Source organism: Hemibagrus wyckioides, linkage group LG04, assembly GCF_019097595.1.
Source record: "Hemibagrus wyckioides isolate EC202008001 linkage group LG04, SWU_Hwy_1.0, whole genome shotgun sequence".
NCBI lineage: Eukaryota > Metazoa > Chordata > Actinopteri > Siluriformes > Bagridae > Hemibagrus > Hemibagrus wyckioides.
The window spans coordinates 33,127,145-33,134,636 of record NC_080713.1 but is presented as its reverse complement, the minus strand read 5'-3'; the positions used below and the strand labels follow the sequence as shown (position 1 = coordinate 33,134,636).

The 7,492-nt window shown below is 46.2% G+C and overlaps 1 pseudogene; it reads right to left on the bottom strand.

The window, feature by feature from the left end:
* Positions 1 to 582: 582 nt before the first annotated feature.
* Positions 583 to 7,492, bottom strand: part of LOC131351578 (solute carrier family 12 member 1-like) — a 41,829-nt pseudogene continuing 34,919 nt past the window's right edge.

The window sequence follows — 7,492 nt, the reverse complement described above, 5'->3', positions numbered from 1 at the left end:
TCCTCACCACAAACACTTCACAGGTAGATACAGAGCCCAAAGTTTTTAGTGAGGGAGTGAGCGAGGTCCCAGCCCAGAGCCGAGGCGAGTTTTAGAATCCAGAAAACACACTACATACAAGACACTGAGGCCTGAGAGGAGAGAAAGAAACACTCCAATAAATACCGATAAAATGATTACAATCTGAAACTTTATAACCTGGAAATATCAAAAACTCCATTACATGTGGAATCATTTCAAAGTACATTTATTCCTGATAAGATGTAGATAACATGAACAATTATTATTATTATTATTATTATATCAGAACTGACTTAACACTGCCTCTGCAGCTAAACTAGTACAAATAGTGTTTATATGTGTGACTTGGCCAGAGAGAGCCCACCACAGGCTGGATGCCACCTGATCATCTGTAAATAATAATAAGAGTGTAAACTTGTAGATATACAGGGTATGATCAGAGTGTGTGTAAGAAAGAGTAGAGACTGCAGCTCCACCCCACCAGGCCTGACCAGTGAAGGTGTTAATGGTACACTCATTACCTGGAAGTTTTTAACACTTGTTCATTCACTCCTGATAAAATCAATGTGTTGTTCCAGCGTTAATGAAGGTCACAGCCTGCTTTGAGGAACCCCAGTTCACATCTGCAGGATGAGGAAAATTAAACCATTGATCTTTGAGTCATTAGTCATTAATCATTAATTCTTCTGCTCAGATATTAATCTACAGAGAGTTCTGTTAGATTTCTCTTATCCAGTCTGAATCAGGTCTGAGTTTTATTATTAATTCATTTCTACGTGCTGTGTTTGCAAGTGTGCTGTCAGGTCTATGATAAACCACTAAGCTGGCATATGTGGACTGATAGGTCTGTAAATCATAACCCATTACTTCATCACTGCTAAATAAACAGAGTGGTTCATTAACAGGTGAAATGAAGATGTTAGCGTGGAGTGTGGTCATTACCTGGCTTTTTGGCCAGGTGACATAGAGGTACAGGAAGATCTACTATAGCATATGTGAGAAGTGCAGCCCACCAGTTAATGACAAACATCACAGGCGTAACACAACATGGCCCCAAACAGAGACAGCCACATGTATTGTAGTACTTATCACGCCCGGCCTCCAGCCTAAGAGGGGAGTTAGTTTAGCTCTCATTCAATTCAATTTCAACTTATTTGTATAGTAGTGTTTAATTATAGAGATTGTCTGTAGCAAAGCAGCTGTACAGAAATATAAGAAATGTGGGATAAAAATGAAGTTTAAAATTAAATTAATATTTATCCTATTGACCAAGCCTCAAGGAGGTGAACCAGGCTCTTAAGAGAACCTCATCCTCATCTGAGTGACACTGGACAATAAATTCCCACTTCACTTCAGATCTTCACTGATGGTGATTAACTGAGGTGGAGCAATACCTATGATAAGCCCCACCCAATTTAACACTGAATGAGAAAAGTGAATCTCTTTATACTCTACATTAAGTTTTCTATTTCTTGATATTTGTATTTCATTTTCATTGTATTTCCAGTTTAAATTAGTGGTGAAGGAGCCAGTGCACAGTTGTCAGGAACACTAACCTGGAGATTTAGCATAGGAGGCGTGGAAACAAGGGAGAGAGTTAATGAGAGCGTAAGAGGCCAGGAAGAAGTTAGAGATGATTAGGGCTGATAACATTCCAGCTCAGCTGGAGAGGAAGAGAGAGAGGGGTTTAATAAGGATGATAAAACTCTTGAATCTACACAACTCCTCTGTACACTTTTTGCTCACCAATGAGAGGATGGAAGGCCCACGGCTGATGAGGAAGGTTAGAAGCGTATTGGCCTCGGATGGGTTCATTGTTTTTACCCAAGTGACCTTTAGCCGAAAAGAAATGCAGCGCTTTGTAGATGTTGTCCATACACAGGAGCCTGGAAACAGAGAGAGAGAGAGAGAGAAAGTGTGAGAGTGAGAGAGAGAGAGTAGAGAGAGAAAGTGAGAGTGAGAGAGAGAGAGAGAGAGGTGAGAGTGGGGAGAGAGTAGAGAGAGAGAGAGAGAGAGAGAGTGAGAGGTGAGGAGGAGAGAGAGAGGTGAGGAGAGAGAGAGAGAGAGGAGAGGAGAGAGGAGGTGAGGGAGAGGTGAGAGAGAGAGAGAGAGGAGAGAGAGAGAGAGAGAGTGAGAGAGAGAGTGAGAGAGAGAGAGAGAGAGAGAGAGTGAGAGAGAGAGAGAGAGGTGAAGAGAGAGGTAGAGAGAGTGAGAGAGAGAGAGAGAGAGAGTGAGGAGAGAGAGAGAGAGAGAGAGGGAGTGCTGGTGTCTTGCTGTACCAAACTGCTACCAGGTGTGTACTAAGCGGTGATGTTGGTGTGCAGTATGTTCAATGTGCTAATGCGCTCAGTGTGTGAGTGAACTAGTGTGGAGTGTAGCCATGAAGGTATATTAGCTGAGCTAGTGAGGCTTCTCTCTCTGACCCTGGAGAGACTTTTGGGGCACTGTGAGTGAGGCCAGTGCAGAGAGGGTAGCAGAGAGAAGGTTCCTGCAGTGATAAAGGGGTCCAAACCCAGACACCATTGTCATCACCTACACACACACACTGCATTACACATTACACATACACTCAGTGTTTAATAAAACATGTGATCTGTCTTCTTTTCATTTTCAAAATTCAAATTCAATTCAATTTATTTTGTATAGCACCTTTTACAATGGACATTGTCTCAAAGCAACTTTACAAAAAGAAGATAAACAGAGAAAGGAGAGGAAAAAAATAAATAAATAACTAATAACTAGAAATAAAAATAAATTATTAAATTTAATTATTAAACTATCTTATCCTTATTTTTATTTAATAATCCCTAATGAGGAAGCCTGTGGTGACGGTGGCAAGGAAAAACTCCCTGAGATGATCTGAGGAAGAAACCTTGAGGAGGAACTTCAGGCTCAGAAGAGAACCCTTCCTCATCTGGGTGACACTAAACAGATAAATAATGTAACTGTAACTGATTAATGTCCTTTCTTCAACAGAAATCAATGGCCTATGAGATACATTTACATTCCAGATTGGACAAGTTGGATATTTCTGGGATGACCCTCTGACCTGGAAAGTTGTTCATCAGGCCCATATGGGCACTTGCTTTCTGCACCTTGGAGAAATGCGTAGCCAGAAATTACAGGCGGCTGAAAAATTGCAGCTTTGACCCTGGAGTGATGGTGTCGTTTACATTTCCTGTAGCATCTCCGCACTACTGTACCAGCTGTAAACAGATGAGGCGATTACAATTAAAATCAGATCATTATTCACTAACAAACACTCATCACTAAGACTCAGCAATGAATTAATGTTCAGTTGAAACACACAGCATTCTGAATTGTGTTGATGGAGTGTGTTAAGTGGAGTGTGTATGGAGTGTGTATGGAGTGTGTTAGTGGAGGTGTGTTGATGGAGTGTGTTTGGTGGAGTGTGTTAGTGGGAGGTGTGTATGGAGTGTGTTGAGTGGAGTGTGTTGAGTGGAGATGTGTTAGTGGACTGTGTTGATGGAGTGTGTTAGTGGACTGTGTTAGTGGAGTGTGTTGGTGGAGTGTGTTGGTAGGAGTGTGTATGTGAGTGTGTTGAGTGGAGTGTGTTGGTGGAGTGTGTTGGTGGGTGTGTTGAGTGGACTGTGTTGATGGAGTGTGTTAGTGGAGTGTGTTTAGTGGAGTGTGTTAGTGGAGTGTGTTAGTGGAGTGTGTTGGTGGAGTGTGTTAGTGGGTGGTGTTTGGTGGAGTGTGTTGGTGGAGTGTGTTGGTGGAGTGTGTTGGTGGAGTGTGTTGGTGGAGTGTGTTGGTGGAGTGTGTTGGTGGAGTGTGTTGGTGGAGTGTGTTAGTGTTGGTGGAGTGTGTTGGTGGAGTGTGTTGGTGGAGTGTGTTGGTGGTAGGTGTGTTGAGTGGAGTGTGTTGGTGGAGTGTGTTAGTGGAGTGTGTTGAGTGGAGTGTGTTGGTGGGAGTGTGTTAGTGGAGTGTCTTATGTGAGTGCGTATGGAGTGTGTTGAGTGGAGTGTGTTGGTGGAGTGTGTTGATGGAGTGTGTTAGTGGAGTGTGTTGGTGGAGTGTGTTGAGAGTGGACTGTGTTAGTGATGGACTGTGTTGGCGGTGGAGTGTGTTGGTGGAGTGTGTTGATGGAGTGTGTTAGTGGAGTGTGTTAGTGGAGTGTGTTAGTGGAGTGTGTTGGTGGAGTGTGTTGGTGGGTGTGTTGGTGGACTTTGTTAGTGGAGTGTGTTGGTGGAGTGTGTTGGTGGAGGTGTGTTGGTGAGACTGTGTTAGTGGAGTGTGTTGGTGGAAAGGTGTGTTGGTGGAGTGTGTTGGTGGGAGTGTGTTGAGTGGAGTGTGTTGGTGGAGTGTGTTGGTGGAAGTGTGTTAGTGGAGTGTGTTGGTGGAGTGTGTTGAGTGGAGTGTGTTGGTGGAGGTGTGTTAGTGGAGAGGTGTGTTGGTGGAAGTGTGTTGGTGGAGTGTGTTAGGTGGGTGTGTTAGTGGAAGTGTGTTGTTGGTGGAGTGTGTTAGTGGAGTGTCTTATGGTGGCGTATGGAGTGTGTTGGTGGAGTGTGTTGGTGGAGTGTGTTGATGGAGTGTGTTAGTGGAGTGTGTTAGTGGACTGTGTTGGTGGAGTGTGTTGGTGGAGTGTGTTGATGGGTGTGTTGGTGGAGTGTGTTAGTGGAGTGTGTTGGTGGGTGTGTGTTGGTGGAGTGTGTTGAGTGGAGTGTGTTGGTGGAGTGTGTTAGTGGAGTGTGTTGATGGAGTGTGTTAGTGGAGTGTGTTAGTGGAGTGTGTTGGTGGAGTGTGTTAGTGGAGTGTGTTGGTGGAGTGTGTTGGTGGACTGTGTTAGTGGAGTGTGTTGGTGGAGTGTGTTGGTGGAGTGTGTTGGTGGAGTGTGTTGGTGGACTGTGTTGAGTGGAGTGTGTTGGTGGACTGTGTTAGTGGGGGTGTGTTAGTGGAGTGTGTTGGTGGAGTGTGTTGATGGAGTGTGTTAGTGGAGTGTGTTGGTGGACTGTGTTAGTGGAGTGTGTTAGTGGAGTGTGTTGGTGGAGTGTGTTAGTGGAGTGTGTGTGTTGATGGAGTGTGTTAGTGGAGTGTGTTAGTGGAGTGTGTTGGTGGAGTGTGTTAGTGGAGTGTGTTGGTGGAGTGTGTTGGTGGAGTGTGTTGGTGGAGTGTGTTGATGGAGTGTGTTGATGGAGTGTGTTGATGGAGTGTGTTGGTGGAGTGTGTTGGTGGAGTGTGTTGGTGGAGTGTGTTGATGGAGTGTGTTGGTGGAGTGTGTTAGTGGACTGTGTTAGTGGAGTGTGTTAGTGGAGTGTGTTGATGGAGTGTGTTAGTGGAGTGTGTTGGTGGAGTGTGTTGGTGGAGTGTGTTGGTGGAGTGTGTTAGTGGACTGTGTTAGTGGAGTGTGTTAGTGGAGTGTGTTGATGGAGTGTGTTGATGGAGTGTGTTGATGGACTGTGTTAGTGGAGTGTGTTAGTGGAGTGTGTTGATGGAGTGTGTTGATGGACTGTGTTAGTGGAGTGTGTTAGTGGAGTGTGTTGAGTGGAGTGTGTTGGTGGAGTGTGTTGATGGAGTGTGTTGGTGGAGTGTGTTGGTGGAGTGTGTTGGTGGAGTGTGTTAGTGGACTGTGTTGGTGGAGTGTGTTGATGGAGTGTGTTGGTGGAGTGTGTTGGTGGGTGTGTTGATGGAGTGTGTTAGTGGAGTGTGTTGATGGAGTGTGTTGGTGGAGTGTGTTGATGGAGTGTGTTGATGGAGTGTGTTGGTGGGTGTGTTGATGGAGTGTGTTAGTGGAGTGTGTTGATGGAGTGTGTTAGTGGAGTGTCTTATGGTGCGTATGGGTGTGTTGGTGGAGTGTGTTGGTGGAGTGTGTTGATGGAGTGTGTTAGTGGAGTGTGTTGGTGGAGTGTGTTAGTGGGTGTGTTAGTGGAGTGTGTTAGTGGACTGTGTTGGTGGAGTGTGTTGATGGAGTGTGTTAGTGGAGTGTGTTAGTGGAGTGTGTTGGTGGAGTGTGTTGGTGGAGTGTGTTGATGGAGTGTGTTAGTGGAGTGTGTTGGTGGAGTGTGTTGATGGAGTGTGTTAGTGGAGTGTGTTGGTGGAGTGTGTTGAGTGGAGTGTGTTGGTGGGTGTGTTAGTGGAGTGTGTTGGTGGAGTGTGTTAGTGGGTGTGTTGAGTGGAGTGTGTTGGTGGGTGTGTTGATGGAGTGTGTTAGTGGAGTGTGTTGGTGGAGTGTGTTGGTGGAGTGTGTTGGTGGAGTGTGTTAGTGGACTGTGTTAGTGGAGTGTGTTGGTGGAGTGTGTTGGTGGAGTGTGTTGGTGGAGTGTGTTGGTGGAGTGTGTTAGTGGAGTGTGTTGGTGGACTGTGTTAGTGGAGTGTGTTGGTGGAGTGTGTTGGTGGAGTGTGTTGGTGGAGTGTGTTAGTGGAGTGTGTTGGTGGAGTGTGTTGGTGGAGTGTGTTGGTGGACTGTGTTAGTGGAGTGTGTTGGTGGACTGTGTTGGTGGAGTGTGTTGGTGGAGTGTCTTGTAGTGCGTATGGAGTGTGTTAGTGGAGTGTGTTGGTGGAGTGTGTTGATGGAGTGTGTTGAGTGGAGTGTGTTGGTGGACTGTGTTGAGTGGGTGTGTTGGTGGAGTGTGTTGGTGGAGTGTGTTGGTGGAGTGTGTTGGTGGAGTGTGTTGGTGGAGTGTGTTGGTGGAGTGTGTTGGTGGACTGTGTTAGTGGAGTGTGTTGGTGGAGTGTGTTGGTGGAGTGTGTTGGTGGAGTGTGTTGGTGGAGTGTGTTAGTGGAGTGTGTTGGTGGAGTGTGTTGATGGAGTGTGTTGGTGGAGTGTGTTGGTGGAGTGTGTTGATGGAGTGTGTTAGTGGAGTGTGTTGGTGGAGTGTGTTGATGGAGTGTGTTGATGGAGTGTGTTGGTGGAGTGTGTTGGTGGAGTGTGTTGGTGGAGTGTGTTGAGTGGAGTGTGTTGGTGGAGTGTGTTAGTGGACTGTGTTGGTGGAGTGTGTTGGTGGAGTGTGTTGGTGGAGTGTGTTGAGTGGGTGTGTTGGTGGAGTGTGTTGGTGGAGTGTGTTAGTGGAGTGTGTTGGTGGAGTGTGTTGGTGGAGTGTGTTGGTGGAGTGTCTTGTAGTGCGTTGTGGAGTGTGTTGGTGGAGTGTGTTGGTGGAGTGTGTTGATGGAGTGTGTTAGTGGAGTGTGTTGATGGAGTGTGTTAGTGGACTGTGTTGATGGAGTGTGTTAGTGGAGTGTGTTAGTGGAGTGTGTTGGTGGAGTGTGTTGGTGGAGGTGTGTTGGTGAGACTGTGTTAGTGGAGTGTGTTAGTGGAGTGTGTTGGTGGAGTGTGTTGATGGAGTGTGTTGGTGGAGTGTGTTGGTGGAGTGTGTTGAGTGGAGTGTGTGTGTTGATGGAGTGTGTTGAGTGGAGTGTGTTGGTGGAGTGTGTTGGTGGAGTGTGTTGATGGAGAGTGTGTTGAGTGGAGTGTGTTGAGTGGAGTGTGTTGGTGGAGTGTGTTAGTGGAGTG